The sequence below is a fragment of the Lissotriton vulgaris genome, chromosome 8 (genome assembly GCF_964263255.1).
Source record: "Lissotriton vulgaris chromosome 8, aLisVul1.2, whole genome shotgun sequence".
Lineage (NCBI taxonomy): Eukaryota > Metazoa > Chordata > Amphibia > Caudata > Salamandridae > Lissotriton > Lissotriton vulgaris.
In genome coordinates, this window is record NC_141696.1 from 847473218 (window position 1) to 847493702 (window position 20485).

General features: G+C 43.7%; 1 protein-coding gene and 1 pseudogene across 1 annotated transcript in view; both read right to left on the reverse strand.

The window, feature by feature from the left end:
• Positions 1–20485, reverse strand: part of LOC147698089 (acetylserotonin O-methyltransferase-like) — a 684409-nt gene that overhangs the window by 339266 nt on the left and 324658 nt on the right. The gene's annotated exons all lie outside the window — the stretch shown is intronic.
• On the reverse strand, positions 17335–18329 carry LOC147698090 (28S ribosomal RNA; annotated as a pseudogene; the record flags this gene model as incomplete).

The window sequence follows — 20485 nt, forward strand, 5'->3', positions numbered from 1 at the left end:
TTGCTCCCAAAACTGGCAGTATGTGGTCATGAAGAATATTCCCTGCAAATTGTATGGCTGTTTGTGACTGGTTTATATAGGGTATGTGTAATTAGGTTTGCTTTCTGATTGGTTACATATGTTAAGACGAGTTACTATTGGTTAGTTTGAATTTTTTTAAGTAAAAAAATTATGATATATCTGATTATATTGTTTATATAGAGGAAGACAAATGATGTATTTATGTAATAAAAAAAATTGTAATAAATATAGTATATTTATAATGAGTACAATCTATAAACAAATGTATGTTTACAATGAGTGTATATAAAAATATCGTTAGTGAGATAAAAATAAAGTTATTAAAAGTAAATGTTACTTAATAATAGTAAAATAAATTAGTGATGTGTTTTCAAATGTGTGTATTAGTAAGAGAATAGACGTATTGGTGTTGTATATCAAAAAAAGAGTATTTTTAAGCTATCGATATATTTATATAGACGAAAATAGTGCTATCGATATTTTAGTTATCGATATTTTTGTAGTGTGCTATATGTAGTATTGAGTGTCGATATTATGGTAGTCGAAAATAATGTTTGCGATATTTGTGTAGTCAATATTTTTGTGCATCGATATTGTTTGATTGATAATTTTGTAGTTTTCATGTTAAATATAGGGTGTCGATATTAGTGATATCGATGTTTGAGACTCGATGTTATAGTAGGTCGATTTTTGTGAAATCGAAATTCTGTCAGTGATTCACCTCTATGTCCTCTGAAGACAGGAAAAGAATGTTCTACCTGTCGAGGAAACAAAAGATACCATGTATGTATTACCACACAGGAATCCACATAACCCCACATATACCATCAAGACAAGGCCACACCTGCATGAACATTTTGCGTTCTGCATTACAAATAAGCATATTAGCTTTATCACGAAGAGGCATTTCCTCACTGTGATACTTACCCAGCTTTGTGTGGGTGAAGACCTCACCTTGCCCGGCAACCGCTCGGGAAATTGAGGCCCGCTCTAATGTGTAAAAGAAGGACACAGTTAGCGCACAGTACAAAAGTGTCCAGCCCAATCGCTATACACAAAAACCCAATAGAAGTGTGGTAGACTCCTGGCTACCCAAACATTACCTCGCCCTGCCACTGAGCCAACATCGATTGTAAGTGATAAATAAGTCCCCCTAAAACTAGGGTAATGGTGATGCCAGTGGTGACCATATATCACACCTTAACTATTGTTATAAATGGCACTGCAGAGTAGCAGCAAGGGAATGCCACCAATCCGAAAAAATGCCCAAACCTCAAGTAAAAATCCTGGGTGTACATGCTAGTGCAAAGATAAACACAGTCACAAACATTTGTACATAAATTACAGATACTATTCACTAAAGTAATAAAACCTGTATACTCCCAACACTGCCTCCGCACATACTAAATGTTAGGAACCTGACCTAGCAACCTCTATAAACTTATCTGTTCGACCCACCCTCTCTGAACTAACCTGTCCGTCGGTGCCTGTGCTCGGAATCGAGCGGAATGGAAGGCACCGACGGAACCGCCCGTTCGAATTTAAATGTCAGGGCTTCCTATTTGGTCAGCCAATTACGGCCGATGCTGGGACCAATAGCTCGGTGTGGCTTGAACAAAGGGAGGAGCTCACCTGTGGTAATAAGGAAGTGAGCCCGGGGAAGACTGGTCTTACCGCGCATGCGCAAAAGTGCTCAGCTCAGATTCAGGGAGCACTATATTTTTGCGCATGCGCGAAGCTGTTCAAGAACGGCAGGAGTATCACCAATTAGAACTATAAGAAGTATCCAATCACGGAAGGATAAACACTGACACGCATCTGTGCTGAGATGTATGGGCTCGTGAGCCCCTTATCATTAAACACCAAAAGTGTATCACCACGGACTAGCACGGAAACCGGAAGAAAAATCGCTGGTATCCAGATGAGAAGTGTCAGGTTAATATGCTGCACACAACATGTATATTAAAGCAGACAGCTAGGAATAGCAAAGGTTCTTAGTATTTTATGTAATATGGGGCAAATAAAAGAATGCCCGTTTTGTCTGTAAAAATGTTCTAGCCAAAAAGGCTGTTTAGGTACAATAAACTGGCAGGCTGAAAAACCATGGCTCTGGAAAATAATCCAAGTGCCTAGACAGGAGGATTCCAGCAAATCAAGGGTCAGACTTAAGACAGGAGTGGTGGCATGTGGGCAGGAGGAGTCACACACAATTTGATTAGGTGAGCTTATATGATGCAAACAGCGAATAAGTTTGCATCTGGAAAAGACCCGCAACAAGAAGTTGCTCTAAATACTAAAAAACAAATGTGCAGAGGGTCAAAGGGGAAATAATTTAATGACCTGTCAACTCATGCCCCAATACTATAAATACAAAACACAGAAAGGAGACCAGGTCAATTAGTGGTGTGCTGTCCTGAGTGGAGGGCAGGAATCACAAGGACACTCGTGTGAATAAATATGTTGGGTCACACTGGGCTGGAAAAATCCCATCAGACCACCCTCTTGGCGGCATATCATCATCTGGGGGTGGGCAGTTATTCCATATACCGCCCATGTGGTGATGCGGAAAAGGAAACTAGCGTATTCTGCCACAGTAGTGCCCAAAATAAAAAAGAATGCAGTGCTATGAAAAGAGTGATACTTAAAAATGACTACCTAGACTAAAGAAATAACATGTCGAAATAAGTGTAGGTGTCAAGATTAAAAACACGCCTAGTAGCAAATGAGTGAGGCTACATTATGGCGCTGCGTAGAATGGTCGACTAGTTTCAGCTAGATGGAGTAGTGCTCCAGCTTTCATCAGGACCTTGGAGATAATACGCTACTGCAACATGATCTGGAGGGTGTACAGATATAAGAAAGCAAAAGTTGCATCAAATACTTTACAAAGGACAAAGTGTCACCCAAAACTTGGAACCTCTATGTCCTCTGAAGACAGGAAAAGAATGTTCTACCTGTTGAGGAAACAAAAGATACCATGTATGTATTACCACACAGGAATCCACATAACCCCACATTTACCATCAAGACAAGGCCACACCTGCATGAACATTTTGCGTTCTGCATTACAAATAAGCATATTAGCTTTCCTGTCTTCAGAGGACATAGAGGTTCCAAGTTTTGGGTGACACTTTGTCCTTTGTAAAGTATTTGATGCAACTTTTGCTTTCTTATATCTGCACACCCTCCAGATCATGTTGCAGTAGCGTATTATCTCCAAGGTCCTGATGAAAGCTGGAGCACTACTCCATCTAGCTGAAACTAGTCGACCATTCTACGCAGCGCCATAATGTAGCCTCACTCATTTGCTACTAGGCGTGTTTTTAATCTTGACACCTACACTTATTTCGACATGTTATTTCTTTAGTCTAGGTAGTCATTTTTAGTATCACTCTTTTCATAGCACTGCATTCTTTTTTATTTTGGGCACTACTGTGGCAGAATACGCTGGTTTCCTTTTCCGCATCACCACATGGGCGGTATATGGAATAACTGCCCACCCCCAGATGATGATATGCCGCCAAGAGGGTGGTCTGATGGGATTTTTCCAGCCCAGTGTGACCCACCATATTTATTCACACGAGTGTCCTTGTGATTCCTGCCCTCCACTCAGGACAGCACACCACTAATTGACCTGGTCTCCTTTCTGTGTTTTGTATTTATAGTATTGGAGCATGAGTTGACAGGTCATTCAATTATTTCCCCTTTGACCCTCTGCACATTTGTTTTTTAGTATTTAGAGCAACTTCTTGTTGCGGGTCTTTTCCAGATGCAAACTTATTCGCTGTTTGCATCATATAAGCTCACCTAATCGAATTGTGTGTGACTCCTCCTGCCCACATGCCCCCACTCCTGTCTTAAATCTGACCCTTGATTTGCTGGAATCCTCCTGTCTAGGCACTTGGATTATTTTCCAGAGCCATGGTATTTCAGCCTGCCAGTTTATTGTACCTAAACAGCCTTTTTGGCTAGAACATTTTTACAGACAAACCGGGCATTCTTTTATTTGCCCCATATTACATAAAATACTAAGAACCTTTGCTATTCCTAGCTGTCTGCTTTAATATACATGTTGTGTGCAGCATATTAACCTAACACTGCTCATCTGGATACTTGCGATTTTTCTTCCGATTTCTGTGCTAGTCCGTGGTGATACACTTTTGGTGTTTAATGATAAGGGGCTCACCGAGCCCATACATCTCAGCACAGATGCGGGTCAGTGTTTATCCTTCCGTGATTGGATACTTCTTAGAGTTCTAATTGGTGATACTCCTGCCGTTCTTGAACAGCTTCGCGCATACGCAAAAATATAGTGCTCCCTGAATCTGAGCTGAGCACTTTTGCGCATGCGCGGTAAGACCAGTCTTCCCCGGGCTCACTTCCTTATTACCGCAGGTGAGCTCCTCCCTTTGTTCAAGCCACACCGAGCTATTGGTCCCAGCATCGGCCGTAATTGGCTGACCAAATAGGAAGCCCTGACATTTAAATTCGAACGGGCGGTTCCGTCGGTGCCTTCCCTTCCGCTCGATTCCGAGCACAGGCACCAACGGACAGGTTAGTTCAGAGAGGGTGGGTCGAACAGATAAGTTTATAGAGGTTGCTAGGTCAGGTTCCTAACATCTAGTATGTGCGGAGGCAGTGTTGGGAGTGTACAGGTTTTATTACTTTAATGAATAGTATCTGTAATTTATGTACAAATGTTTGTGACTGTGTTTATCTTTGCACTAGCATGTACACCCAGGATTTTTACTTGAGGTTTGGGCATTTTTTCGGATTGGTGGCATTCCCTTGCTGCTACTCTGCAGTGCCATTTATAACAATAGTTAAGGTGTGATATATGGTCACCACTGGCATCACCTTTACCCTAGATTTAGGGGGACTTATTTATCACTTCCAATCGATGTTGGCTCAGTGGCAGGGCGAGGTAATGTTTGGGTAGCCAGGAGTCTACCACACTTCTATTCGGTTTTTGTGTATAGCGATTGGGCTGGACACTTTTGTACTGTGCGCTAACTGTGTCCTTCTTTTACACATTAGAGCGGGGCCTCGATTTCCCGAGCGGTTGCCGGGCAAGGTGAGGTCTTCACCCACACAAAGCTGGGTAAGTATCACAGTGAGGAAATGCCTCTTCGTGATAAAGCTAATATGCTTATTTGTAATGCAGAACGCAAAATGTTCATGCAGGTGTGGCCTTGTCTTGATGGTATATGTGGGGTTATGTGGATTCCTGTGTGGTAATACATACATGGTATCTTTTGTTTCCTCGACAGGTAGAACATTCTTTTCCTGTCTTCAGAGGACATAGAGGTTCCAAGTTTTGGGTGACACTTTGTCCTTTGTAAAGTATTTGATGCAACTTTTGCTTTCTTATATCTGTACACCCTCCAGATCATGTTGCAGTAGCGTATTATCTCCAAGGTCCTGATGAAAGCTGGAGCACTACTCCATCTAGCTGAAACTAGTCGACCATTCTACGCAGCGCCATAATGTAGCCTCACTCATTTGCTATTAGGCGTGTTTTTAATCTTCACACCTACACTTATTTCGACATGTTATTTCTTTAGTCTAGGTAGTCATTTTTAAGTATCACTCTTTTCATAGCACTGCATTCTTTTTTATTTTGGGCACTATTGTGGCAGAATACGCTGGTTTCCTTTTCTGCATCACCACATGGGCGGTATATGGAATAACTGCCCACCCCCAGATGATGATATGCCACCAAGATGGTGGTCTGATGGGATTTTTCCAGCCCAGTGTGACCCAACATATTTATTCACACGAGTGTCCTTGTGATTCCTGCCCTCCACTCAGGACAGCACACCACTAATTGACCTGGTCTCCTTTCTGTGTTTTGTATTTATAGTATTGGGGCATGAGTTGACAGGTCATTCAATTATTTCCCCTTTGACCTTCTGCACATTTGTTTTTTAGTATTACATAGAGAGGTACCCATGGGTCCAATCATGTTTCTGTGGTCTGTGTTTAAATTTTTATTCCAGCTTGTAAACAAACATCATGGATGGCATTGGATTATGGTCATTATGCAATAGCAATGTCTGTTGTGGAATTTCTGTTTGTGTAATTTAAATGTTTTAATTTTTTTAAGCCAATAGCTGACCCTAGTACTCCATGTAGTTAGTGTGTAGGCATGCTTGAGTTCATTGTATTAACTTTCTGTGGTTGGCCTGGCCATGTGTTGGCGGCCATTTTATGTTTCAAGCCACTTTGCCCTTGCCATAGGCCTCCAACCTTGTGGCCTACTCTGCCAGTAGGCCAGAGGTACTACTCATAGGGTCATGAAAGTTAATCAACTGTTTTTGTGGTGTACCCTTAATTAGAAAATCATGGATGGCTTGGATTGATTTAGAAAATCTTATTTTTATGTGTGGGGTATTTCAGGTTTTGGGTGTGTTTAACTAATCTGTCAATTTCTGCCATTAGGTAACCCTAGGAATACAGCTTGGGTAGTTTCCGTAACTTCTCACAGTGTGAGAACGTGACCTTACATTTTTTGTCTTGTTCGCGCACTCAATGTTCGTGCTCGGGAACTCGATAACGACGTTTGTACAATTTGCGCTGCCGAACACGCCGAATTTGCAATCTCACGAACAATATGTCCCGAGTTGCATAAAAGTTTCTCGAAAATGTTTAATGTGTTTCTTGTGCTACAAAAAGTCCTCATTTATGTGTCATTTGGTTGTAGTTTTCCCTTATTGGAGCATGGACCACTTCCAGTTTCTTCCTCTATGTAATGATTTCTTGTTTATGGGTGGGGTGACCAATTTGGGCGGTGGTGTGTCAATTTTGTGAAGCTAAGCATTGTCCCTTTGCCATAGGCATTTATTGTCTGTCTTCTCTTTCTTTTCATGTTGTTGTGGGTGGCCAGGCCATGTGGTGGGGGCCATTTTGTGTGTACTTCCTTTGTGATGATTTTGCCATGTTGTTGTTGGTGGCCAGGCCCTATGGTGGCGGCCATTTTTTGTGTCCTTCTTTTGTGCTTTTGCCATAGGCATCCAAGGTTTTTGACTATTCTGGCAGTAGGGCAGAGGTACTACTACTCATAGCCATAGGTGCATTAAAGTTAATCAACTCTTTTTGTGGTGTATCTTTAATTTGTACATCGTGTATGGCTTTGGATTGCTTCATATTTTTTTTTATGTGGGTACTTTCAGCTTTTGGGTGTGTGTAACTAATATGGCACTCCCTGCCAGTAGGTAACCTTCAGGAATACAGCTCGCGTACTTTTGGTAACGTCGCACAGTGTGGACACGCGACATTACATTTTTTGTCTTGTTGGGCGCTCAATGTACTTGCTCGGGACCGCGATAACAACGTTTCATTCAAATCGCGCTGCCGAACACGCCGATTTTGCAATCTCGCGAACAATATGTCCCGAGTTGCATAAAAGTTTCTCAAAAATGTTGAATGTGTTTCTTGTGCACCCAAAAAAACTGGAGTTGTCATTTGGTTGTAGTGCCACACACTAGAGTTGAGTCTCTCTGAGTACCGAGTCCGACCTCGTGTGTGAGTGAGATCAAGTCCTGACCGTGGCTTTGCCTGGTGGGGGGGCACTCAGAGCGGGACTCACCAAGCTCCTATTTGGTCCTTACCCTGCCCTGGCCTTTGGTCTCCTCCAGCAACGGAATTAATGCAGATAGCGTGCAGTCTGGAGTCGGATTACAGACTTAGACTTAAGGCAGCTCGCAAGCCTTATCCTGCGATTCCTCACAGGCAGCTGCAGGGCCCGTCGAGGTGCGCAGCAGCACAGGCAGCAGGTATAGCGTAGGCTATGAGCCTGAGTGACTGATGGTCCCGACTCCCGGACAGTGTACTGGACGACGAGTGAGGTAACAGGGCACCAAAGCAGTCACTAGACCACAGAGAGGTCAAGGAGCAAGTCTGCCTGAGTGACCACCACGTGTCAATGGCAAGAAACTAGGACAAAACGTGACTACTAGTCAGTCTGACTCCGCCCACGCGTCGAAAGGGAGAGGGGTGGTCAGGTCAGCCAGCATTATAAGGAACCGCCCGGGGGCTGGCCAAAAATTATGCCCAGGGCCATCATTGGTAGCGCTTCCGCGTGCTGCAAAATTGACGGCCCTAAGAGACCCACATATCGGCCCGCTAAGACTACTACCAAGCTAGGTGGTGGTCTGGTGGGAGTGCAGTTCTGCGCATGTGTAAGTGATAGCAGGAGCGCTTGCACTTACAATTTACACGTGCAGCCAGCCACCTCAAATGTCGTGATGCTCACGGGTAGGGTCATGTGCGCACCTGCTGGCCCTGGTGGGTCCTCCTCCAATGATAGTCACTGATGTTAGTACGCTGCACGCTCATTCACCAATAGACTTTGTGCACCACTGTGATAGGCGCACACCACGGACGCATCGTGGTCGCTGCCGCCCCAGCCAGTAAATTGCACACACTGGCCTAATACCAGCCCAAACAGTAGCCCCCCGCCAGGTATGAGTTTTTCCCGCACAAATGGGAATAATGTCACCCAATTGTTCAGGAAATAGCCCAATCTGGCAACACTGAAGGCTGGTACTATAGTTAGGACAAATCATGTGGTGTTAAGGTTTATTTAACTTCATAAAAAGTTCCTAACTTTAGTAAAATAATAAGTGAAATCGATAACCAGGCTCAGGAGTACGACCTAACCGCTTACATGGACCTGTTGTATGCCAGGCTAAGGGCCCTCTTAAGGGTTATGGTATCAACACTGGCAAACATGCTAACAAAGACAAGTTTAGAAGGTTGTTAGTAGAACTAGTAGCTCAATCTGATCAAAATGAGACTACGGAAAATCACACTGAGGACATGTGTGAGTCCATCCACTCAGAGCCAGATGATGACCCCTCAACAGAGAATCTCATGGTGGAACGATTGACTCCTGGTCATAAAAAGACAGTGAAAAGAGATGAGCCTAGGACCTATCTCTTGTGGTAGCAATTTTATAACTAGGGAGTGAGATGATTCCTTTGACTCAAAACTCCCCAAAGGGATTGTCCTAAATACTCAGACGGTAATGACATCACCAAATAGTTCACTGCTTTTGAGAGAGGCTGCGTGCTCGAAGAGTACCCAGTAGAAATTTGGCTTGTCTCCCTTGTGGAACCATTCTCAGGAAAATGTAGGGATAAACTCATGACATTGTATGAGAAAGATGCTGAGTCGTATGACCTTATGAAGGGTATCCTGATTTAGGGCTTTGGACTCATCACTGAAGAATACAGGATAACATTCAGGGAGACTCGAAAAATCCAGAGTCAGTTCTGGTTGGAATTTGTTGACTTTTCTGTGAAAATACTAGGTGGTTGACTAACAGGTAACAATGTGCATGACTATGAAGGGCTATACAATTTAATTGTGAAAGAGCATCTTTTAAGTAGTTATTACAATGAGAAGTTACATCAGCATCTGGTAGATCTAGGTCAATTTTCTCCTCTAGAGTTGGGGAAGAAGGCAGAGAACTGGGTCAAAAGAAGAGTGGCCAAGTCTACCAGTGATGAGGGTGACCAAATGAAAGAGGCCAAAAAGACCCTCAAAGGCACGATTGTGACCAAAAAGATAAAAATAAATATGATTTTTTGTCAGGCCCCCGAAAACTTGCTCAGAACGATGGTCCAAAAACTCTTCACAGTCCAAGGGAGGGTACTGGGGTAAGAACTGGGATCCGAACTATGTTAGTGTTTTGATTGCAAGACAACTAGACACCGAACTGGAGACTCTAACTGTAAAAACAAAAAGAGAGCTCCTAGCACACCTGCGGTAAATGCAGTAGTGAGTCTCCAGATGGGATCACAGTTGAGGCCTCACAATGTCAAGATGCTCACTGAGGCAACTCCTGTCTCAGAGGGAGGAGTGGATGTAGCTACCCTGAATGTCTGGCCAGTAACCTGGAGAGATACAGACAAGAGCCAAATAACAATGGGATTAGAGTGGAGGCCATGAAAGACGCTAGTGCCAGTATCACCATGGTGAAAGAACAACTGGTATCCTCAGATCAATATTTGCTTGGCAAGACCTATACAGTCCTCAACGCTGACATTCAAGCTAAGGTGCATCCAACGGTCTTGGTGGGCTTAGATTGGGGAGGGGTTTGCTATCCCTGTACAATGTCTGCTTGGCAATGACTTGGAGTGCTCAGAATGGGCTGAGGTAGATACGAACCCCAATGCAGGAATGCTGGGAATACCTGAATGGGTGTGTGTGAAAAACAGAGCACAGTGTAGAACCCAGGGTGAAAAAGAAGTGTTGGGGCCTGAAATTATGGACCAACCTTCTAATAGAAAGGTCAAGAAGTCTGGGAAGCCAGCTTCTATACAGACACCAGATCAAATCCCCTCTTCTTAGGGAGAAGACTTGTCAGCCCCAGAGGGAACTGTGCCCCAGGAGCTTGGGCCTTACTCTGCAGGGCTTTTGGCCCAGGCAGACCCTCTAGGGAAGGTCAGTGCCAGGGGCAGAGAACCTGTCCTACTCTTGAAATCCTGAGGAGTTTTGCAAAACCTGTGTCACCTGCCAGGCCATTTGCAAAATAGGCAGCTACCGAAAGGCCCCCTTACTTCTACTTCCAGTGGTTGTGGTACCCTTTAAGAGGTTTGGGATTGACATTGCTGGTCTCCTTGACCTTCAAACGGCATCAGGAAACTGATTTATACTTGTGGTAGTGGATCATGCTACTATGTATTTTGAGGCAATTCCCCTAAGGACAACCACTGCCCCTGCAGTGGCCAAAGTCCTTCTTGGTATTTTTACTAGGGTTGGGTTTCCCAAGAAGGTAGTATCAGACAGAAATAAAAACTTTATGTTAGCATACTTGAAACATGTGGACTAAGTATGTGGTGACCTGTAGGTTCACTACACCATACCATCCGTAGACAAATAGACTTGTTGAATGGCCTAACAAGAACCAAAAAGGTATGTTTGGTGGAATCCCTGAAAAACCCTAAAGGAAATAGGATGTCTTACTATCATGCCTGCTATTAGCTTACAGAGAGGTATTACAAAAAGGATTAGGGTTTCCCCCTATGAGATTTTGTTTGGACACCCAGTATAAGGGGACCACTTTGTCTTGTGAAGGTAGGATGGGAGAGACCTCTCAAAGAACCCGTACATGTACATGTATTTATATAGCGCAAATCGCCCACATCGCAGGCATCTATGTGCTTGCTTAGGGAACCCGTCCTGGTATTCCCCTGTGAGATACCCCGGCAGGGTATCCACAAGGTGAAAGCCAGGCATCCCGCCGCGAGGGGCCGTTGTGGAGATTAAGCAAGCTATTGCCCAGAGTCGCAGAGTGTGAACCCGTGAGTCGAGTAGGCACCGGAGCGAGAATTATCGAGTCCGTGGAATTATTGAGCCCAACCCCCGTCGGGGCGGGGAATTGAACCCTGGTCCAGGGCCGATCTCAGCTTCCGGGTCTGCCGCCTCTAACCCCTGAGCCACACTTCTCCACGTGAGCAGGGTATTGTGGATTATGTGCTTGGCCTTCATTTCAGGATGGCTGCGTATATGAAAAAAGCCAACACAAATCTGGTAGCCACCCAAGAGCACCAGAAGCACTGGTATGACCAAAACGCTGCCATGATGGAGTTCCAACCAGGGCAAAAGGTATGGAATTTTGAGCCTGTGGCACCTAGGGCCATCCAGGACAAATGAACTGGGACCTACCCTATCGTTGATTGAAAAGGGGAGTTCACCTATCTGGTGGACCTTGGCACATGTAGCAACCCCATGGGGGTCATACATGTAAATCACCTGAAACCCTATAATGACAAGGCTGACATGATCATGCTCATGGTCACAGATGAGGATCAAGAAGCAGAAAGTGAACCTCTCCCTGACCTCGTCTCTCACGACCCTAAAGATGGCACAATTGAAGTAACTGTCTTTTCAGACACCCTCACTGACCAACAGCGGACTGATTACAGGCAAGTCCTAAATCAGTTAGCTGAGCTCTTTTGTTTGACCCCTGGTGAGACTAACTGGTGTACACATGATGTGAACACTGGTGACAGCCTACCTGTTAAAACTAAAACCTACAGGCAGTCTGATCATATCAAATAAAGCATCAAAGTTGAAGTAAGCAAGATGATGGAACAAGGTGTCATTGATCCCTCAGAGAGCCCCCAGGGCCAGCACAGTTGCCTTAGTCCCCAAGCATCATTCCCAGAGTGGAAAGGTTGAAATTAGGTTTTGTGTGGACTATAGGGGCCCCTATGCAGTCACAATAACTGACACACATCCAATTCCTAGGGCTGATGAACTGATTGACAGGTTGGGGGCAGCCAAATAGCTGAGCACTTTTGATTTGACATCAGGGTATAAGCAGATAGGTCTGACTCCTGGAGCAAAAGAGAAATCTACATTCTCAACCGAAGGTGGGCACTTCCAGCTCACTGTGATGCCCCTTGGATTAGAAAATGCCCCTGCCACCTTCAGAGGTTGGGGAATAAAATCCTTGCCATATTGGAATCCTTTAGTGCAACTTATCTGGATGATATTTCTGTCTCCACCTGGCTGGATCATCTGATCCATGTCAAACACTTCCTGAAGGCTCTGCAGAGTCAAACCTAACTATCAAGGCAAGCAAGTGCCAGAAAGGGCAGGACAAGGTTGTATATTTGGTCCACCTTGTGGGTGGAGGCCAAGTTCAGCCCCTACAACTCAAAATCTTGACCATTCTGGATTGGGAAACGCCAACCACCAAGACCCAAGTCAAGGCATTCCTTGGCTTGACTCGGCACTACAGGAGATGCGTGTAGGGATGGGTTCTATTGTGACCCCCTCACAGAATTGACCTTTAAGAAAGTACCCAAGAAGGATAACTGGACTTGGAGCTGTTAAAAGGTGTTTTTCATACTGAAAGAAGCAATGTGTTCAGCACCTATTCTAAAAGCTCCAGCTTATACCAAGCAGTTCATAGCGCAGACAGATACCTCTGAACATGTGATAGGAGTAGCCCTATCCCAGGCCAATGATGATGGCCATGACTAACCTGTTGCTTTCATAAGCTGGAGGCTTCTCCCCAGAGAGCAGCGGTGGAGTGCTATTGAGAAGAAAGCTTTTGCTGTGGTTTGGTCCCTGAAGAAGCTGAGACCATACCTGTTTGGTTCTCACTTCCTTGTCCAAACTAACCACTGGCCTCTTAGATTACTCATGCAGATAAAAGGAGAAAACCCCAAATTGTTAAGGTGGTCCACAACCCTACAGGGAATAGACTTTACAATGGAACACAGACCTGGGACTGACCACGTCAATACAGATGGCCTTTCAAGGTTCTTCCACTTAGACAATGAAGACTCCCAAGGGAAAAGTTAGTTTTATCGTCTTTCATTTGGATGCAGGTTCAAGCAGAAAAGGGCCATTTTTGACATGGTTAGCCCCCACTCTTTGCTTGATGCTTGGTGTGATTTTGAACTGTAAGTGTGTAATTGTAGCAGGAAATCTGAGATCGGGACGTTTGCTTCTGGACAGAGCCTGTGTAAGGACAAAATAAAACCCCCTTCGAAACAAGGACGCTCAAGTCATGCTGCTGAAAGGATAAAGTCAACTATTCAGCCTATGTGAAAAGAGAAAGAAGAGAAATCCTCAAGTAGAAACAAATGCATTGACTAATTGGAATGGGGGGGCAAGGTGTCTAGGAATGATGGTACAAATGTTAACATTGTCACTAATGTTGTTGGGGGTGTCAATTGAATACTCTTAGGGCTGATCCTGTTGGAGGAGAACTACTAGAATCCCAGAAGAATCCAGTACAGTGCTCGGGGGGTCTGACTGGCTCTCCCTCTCTTTTGATACCTTCAGGTCCTTTTTTGCCATCATCAGAGATGGCAAATGGAAACCCACATGGAACGCCACATGTAAACATTGAAAAACCCCTTGGTCTTTGCTCAGTAGAGGACGCCCAGACTGAAGCTGGTCATAAGTCGAGGGTAATGTTTAATTCCAAAATAATTGTAAATTTGATATTTAAATGGTCTGAAGGCTTTTAAAGTAGGGGATTGATCTTATTCCAATTTCAGAAGAAGCCCGATATAGAGCTTTAGACAATAGGACGTTGCCATCCCAAATATTCTAGATAGTGTAGGATCTTTGCCTGTAGCAGAAGAAATTAAAATTTGCATAGATAAATATGGTAGACAATTGTCATTTAAAGAATGCCCTTCACACTCCCTCCAGTGGAATTCTAAAGATGAGAGCCCCAAATGGAACGGGTTACCCAGTGCACTGTTGAGCATGTCTAACAGTAACCACTCATATCGGCCATCCTACTAGCAATGAAAAAAAAAGTAATATCCCGGAATGCAGCAGGAATAAAGTATAGTTGGGAGAAGTTACATATTTTAGTATTTTAAATGCCGATGGGGTGTGCCTCCAGGAGACTTGGTGCATGGATGACTTGATGTGTAAGGACTTTCTCACCTTAGATTGCAAATCAACACCTTCCAGGAAGGGACACCCAATTGTCAAATAAGTTCCAATGGAATTATGATTGCTACAAAGATCCTAGCAATTTAATTCTGGTAGTAATGTTGTTGGATGGAAATGTGAAAAGTCCACCACTAGTGCTGATAAATACCTGTATTCCGTCAGATGGTTCTTATGATGCCGTCTTTAATTCTCCTATTTAAAAAAAGTTTATGATAAAGAATCTCCCCCTCACATAACTTTGGTAGGAGACCTGAACTATAAGATCTCTAACTCTACATTGGATAGATTTCGGGATAAAGAAAAAGAGGAACCCATGCGGATTCCGCAAGCTCTTTTCACACACAATTAAGTACTAACAATAGAAAAATGTTAGCGGTTGAATAAAAAAAGGTTGATGGTGTTATAGTAAATGGCAGACTTCCTCATCAGCAGCTTTTACATGTAAAACCTCTAGGGGAGAGTCAATATTGGACTACGTGGTGGTGGGAAGTGCTTATTTCTTCCTGTTGAAAGACTTAAAGGTTTCTGATTCCTTTTGTAGTGATCACATGTTATTAACTCTCCTTATAAATTATAATTTGTCTCCGCCTGATCCTTGGCTATTAGATGGTGAGGCTGCTAGCTTTGCCAAGAAAACAGGGAGATGCCATTGGGATAACAGGGCTACTATAGGCCTCGATAGTGTCCTGGAGACTACCATAGAGAAACTGCCCAGCTGGCCGGGAAAAGACATAGCAAGTTTTAACACATTTATGCAACAAGCAGTGGAAACTGCAAGATATGTGATCTAAAGGGAAAGTCATAAAGGGGTCACCCAATTCCTCCTTCCGTTAAATCATTAAATAAATACTCCAGTTAGGGAATAGTATCCAAATTATTCCTTGGAAAGATATTACAGAATATTATTATTAAAAAGGAGGAGGAATCGGGTAAAGGTCAGGCTAAGAAAGGAGAGGGACGACAGTATCTGGATAAAACTGAGAGAAGCAGCTTCTAAAGGCCAGATGAGGACCTTTTCGTCTCTTGTAGCGGAGGGTTGTGGAGCCAAAGCCCATTCACTCTCTGTGGCTTTTGAAGAACATAAATGGGTTTGTTTTATTCATGAACTATATGCAGCACATGAGGTGGCAATTGAGCACCTCATTTCAAAGGAAGACTATAACTTATAGGGATTGCCCTCTGAAAAAGAAACAGAAATGATGATGACAAGAATGCGTACCTCAGCAGCAATGGGCCACAATGAAATTCCAATTACTTTCATAAACCAAAACAGTACAATGTGGAGCAAAATTATTTGCCTGGTTTTTAAGCATTCTTATGAAAAAAATGGTTACCCCCTCCTGGAAGGGAAGTATAATAGTTCCACTGTTTAAGAAAGGAGACCGTGATCTCCCTCAAAATTATCGTCAGATTGTGCTCCTTGACGAAGTGGGTAAAGTCTTCGCTAAATGCCTCCTGACCCAAATTAACGATTGGGCAGATGTTATTTAAATTTTACCATTGAAGCAAACTGGGTTTAGTACGAAAAATGGAACAATTGATAATTTGACTGCCCCCCAGGTAATAAATGAAACATATGTTAAAATTAAAGGAGGAAGGGTGTATACAGCTTTTATTGACTTCTCCATAGCATTTGACAAAGTAGATCGTCCTTAGCTGTGGAGTAAGCTTTTAAATTTGGGTATGCTGGGAACCCTTTTGGAGTTAGTTTGTGCCCTTCATATGGATACCTGGTGTAGAGTCTCAATGGGACAGGATAATGGTCTTTCACAACCTATCCCCCACACAAATGGTTTAAAACAAGAATGTTTATTGGCCCCTCTGCTTTTCTCTTTATACAACTCAGATCTACCTCATTACCTTGCCCAAAGTGAGGGCATTGCCCCAGTTATTGGGGGAAAACCGATTGTGTGTTTACTCTATGCAGACAACATAATAATTTTGGATTTAACCCCACGGGGATTAAATAGTCATTTGCAGGTGCTCCATACATTTGCTGAGGCTCACCACCTAAAGATTAATATATCAAAAAGTAAAACTATGTGTATGCATGGAAGAAAAAAGCTGAAGTATGGTCTGTAGGCGGCCAAAAATTGGAACTTGTAAAATCGTATACCTTTGTAGGAAAAATAGTGTGTGGCAACCTCAGCGATAAAGCCCATATAGAAAATAATATATCTAAAGCCGCCACTCAGGGGAGAAGCTTAGGTTCCCTTTATAGGTCTACCGAAAAATACATTTTGCACCTATATTGGAGGTGTTTCGTGCAAAACTCCCTGCCTCCTCAATGTATGGTACAGAATTGATCGATGTAGAGAAATGGGGGAAGGAAAAAAATTGGAGTTAGCCCGGCTGCCAGCCCACAGGGCTATCTGGTCACCCAGCCCGCAGGGCCATCTGGTCACCCAGCCTGCAGGGCCATCTGGTCACCCTGCCCGCAGGGCTATCTGGTTGTGCAGCCTGGCGACCAGATGGCCCAGGACGACCCAGCGCCCATATGGCCTGGGAGGGTGCCGTACCCAGTCGCCCTTGCAGTCCGGCGAGCGTGGCCGGGTGCACAGAGGCAGCCGCTCGGATGGCTCCTGTCCCTGGGTAGATGCTGCTCAGCTCCCTGCCAAACTTGCCTGGGAGCAGCAGTAAGGGAAGGCCATCTGGTCACCTTGCCGACACGCGAGGGATGGTGGCCCCCCGTCCCCGCACCACGGTGGGGCAAGGACGGGAGGGGGAGGCCACTGTGCCAAAGGGCATGTGGTGGAGGCAGCCTCTCGAGGACCCACGTTACCCCCTCCGCATCCCTCCCACTGGCCTGGCAGCAGAGGGACCCAACCCTGGGTGTGGTGGACGGAGGCGACCGTGGGCACCCACGCACAGAGAGACAAAAGCTTGGCTCAGAAGATGACTTTCAATAGATCGCAGCGAGGTAGCTGCTCTGCTACTTATGAAACCCTGATCCAGAAATTAGGTCATCTACGAATGATTTAGTAGCGGGTGCCACACGAACATGCGGTGCACTAAGGGCAATGGAGGCGGCACCCTTCCGTCCGCACTCCGGTCCCCAACCGAGCGGTTCTATGCACCGGCCCCCCGAGAGAGGCCGGCTATCCCAGGCCAGCGAGGCTCCACGGCACTGCGGTATCGTTACGGTTTAGGGTGGATTCTGACTTAGTGGCGTTCAGTCATAATCCCACAGATGGTAGATTTGCCCCATTGGCTCCTCAGCCAAGCACATACACCAAATGTCTGAACCTGCAGTTCCTCTCGTACTGAGCAGGATTACTATTGCAACAACAGATTATCAGTAGGGTAAAACTAACCTGTCTCACGACGGTCTAAACCCAGCTCAAGTTCCCTATTAGTGGATGAACAATCCAATGCTTGGTGAATTCTGCTTCACAATGATAGGAAGAGCCGACATCGAAGGATCAAAAAGCGATGATGCTATGAACGCTTGACGGTCACAAGCCAGTTATCCCTTTGGTAACTTTCCTGACACCTCCTGCTTGAAACCAAAAAAGTCAAAAGGATCATGAGGCCCCGCTTTCACGGTCTGTATTCATGCTGAAAATCGAGATCAAGCAAGCTTTTGCCCTTCTGCTCCGCTGAAGGTTTCTCTCCTCCCTGAGCTCGCCTTAGGACACCTGCGTTATCGTTTGACAGGTGTACCACCCCAGTCAAACTCCCCACCTTCCACTGTCCCCGGAGTGGGTCGCACCCGGCAAGCGCCGGGCGCTTGGAGCCAGAAGGGAGAGCCCCACGGGGCTTACCCCGCCCCACCGGGTAAGTGAAAAAATGATAAGAGTAGTGGTATTTCACCGGCAGCCCGAGGGCCTCCCACTTATCCTACACCTGCTAAGCCCGTTCCCTTGGCTGTGGTTTCGCTAGATAGTAGGTAGGGACAGTGGGAATCTCGTTCATCCATTCATGCCCGTCACTAATTAGATGACGAGGCATTTGGCTATCTGAACCACCTTGCAGTGGCTCATTCTGGGTGGTTATGCTGCCCATCAGCGTCAATTCAGTTTTGCTTCCAACAATACAACATTCTTTCGCTCCGGAGTACATCCACACTGAACACTGTCCTCACTGGAATTGGGATCACGTATAGGCCAGAGATAGTACACCCTGCAGTACTATTCCGATAACTTTAAGATTGTCTATGAACAGTCCTGAGAAATTAAAATATGATTAGCAGGACTTCAATAATCAATGTGTGATAATTATGTGTATGCGATTATTTGAGACCTATTCATTAATCAAGACATTTCAATAAGTATGTATGATGTACACAACTATATATACATTGTTATGAGCACACATATATAAAACAAAAATACACATCTACAAATTGCACATCTAATTAGAAAAAAGCACATCTATAAACATTCACATCTGTAAAATTCACCTCTATACTAACTCAACTATAAACCTATATGTTAAAACATTGTGCTTTATAAGGGTGACATGTGTGCTGCAAGAAAGTATAAGCTTGATACTCAATTGTCCATGAATACTTGGCACATTTTAAGAGTGTCCATTAAAGTAGTCAGGCAAACATTTTTCTTGAATGGAAATGCCATTTGCAGACCTAAATCAGCCAGAACAACCTCATTACATTGAGGCCAAATAACACGACATCCAACGATAAAGCCATGAAATTTAACCGTGTCGCATTTTGTGAGATCTTTGATTTGCTGTGACATATCCTGATAGTATTTCACTTTACTCTCAAACGCTAATTCAAGGGAATTCTGAGAACTTTCATAATGAATTGAAACATCAATCACTACAGCTGTACCATTTTTGGTAAACACTACATCTGGTTTTCATAGTTCTCCTTGATTATTCTTAACATGAGGTTTCCTATATGCCATCCAACCACACCTTTTTGCTCTCTCAATGAGCAATTCAAGAATTTTGTTATGTCTTTTAATCCTAATGTCCTTAGTTTTAGGACATGCGCCTGAAATATGAGAAATTGTTTCACAAACATCATCACAATACTTACTTGGAGCAAATGCAGGATTTATTCCTCTAGTGATGGTTTCTCTAGTATATAAAAGATTTGCTCTTAACATCAGCGCAGATATGTACTCGTTTTCTTTCATTTTGTTATGCTTGCTGATCCAAAAGTTTGAGGTTGGATTACTTGCTAAGTATTTTATACCATCACCTTGGACAGGGAGATTTGCCCATTTCTCAAACTCTTCTTTTCTCCAATTATATGTTGGTAACAAATTCAAATCATAGCTCAGAAACCTACTGTCTAAAATGTTGAGTTTGTGTGTTTTGATGATGTTATCAATTTTTTCATTCATATCTTCTCCTGCATTCATGAATGAATGAGCTATGTACAGGTCTGGAGCTGCCCTGAGATACAATAAACTATTGACTTTATTGAGACCAATTTGTGTACATAGTTTTGGTATACTGAGGCCCCCAAATGATCTATTTGAATAAAGGAGACCATTACATGTGTATGCCTGGAAGGTGTAGAAATTGTTTGACATACTTTTTTATTGTTTGACCCAGAACATTTAAAGTTTTTGCTTCTGTTCCTGTCATTTCCAATTTGAATGATAGTTTAGGTGCCAAGTACTGATACAAAGTTTCTATTTTCTGCGTGGGCTTAAGCAGTAGATTATTAAGTTTTTTTAGCCCAATTGACAAGAACCTCATTAATTTTGTTTTTGCTTGTATGACCAGTGTGTGGATCAAAGTTCAATCCGAGGTATCTCTCACTTTCTCCTGGATAATTATTTTCAATATTTTCTTTTTCAAATTGCAATGGTTTACAGTTGTTATACAGTATTTTATCTTTATGGTGACTGATATAAAATCCATGTGTCTTTTTCACATGAAGTTTTAATCCTGTAGTTTTACTGAACTTTTCAATGATTTTCAGATTTGTACTCATTCCTTCCCAGGTACTGCTGAGTACTGCAATGTCATCGGCAAAGGCGAGAACGGTGATTGGCTCAATAAGACCATCTAATCCAAAAGTGAAGCTCGTGCCATTTTTCTGAAGATC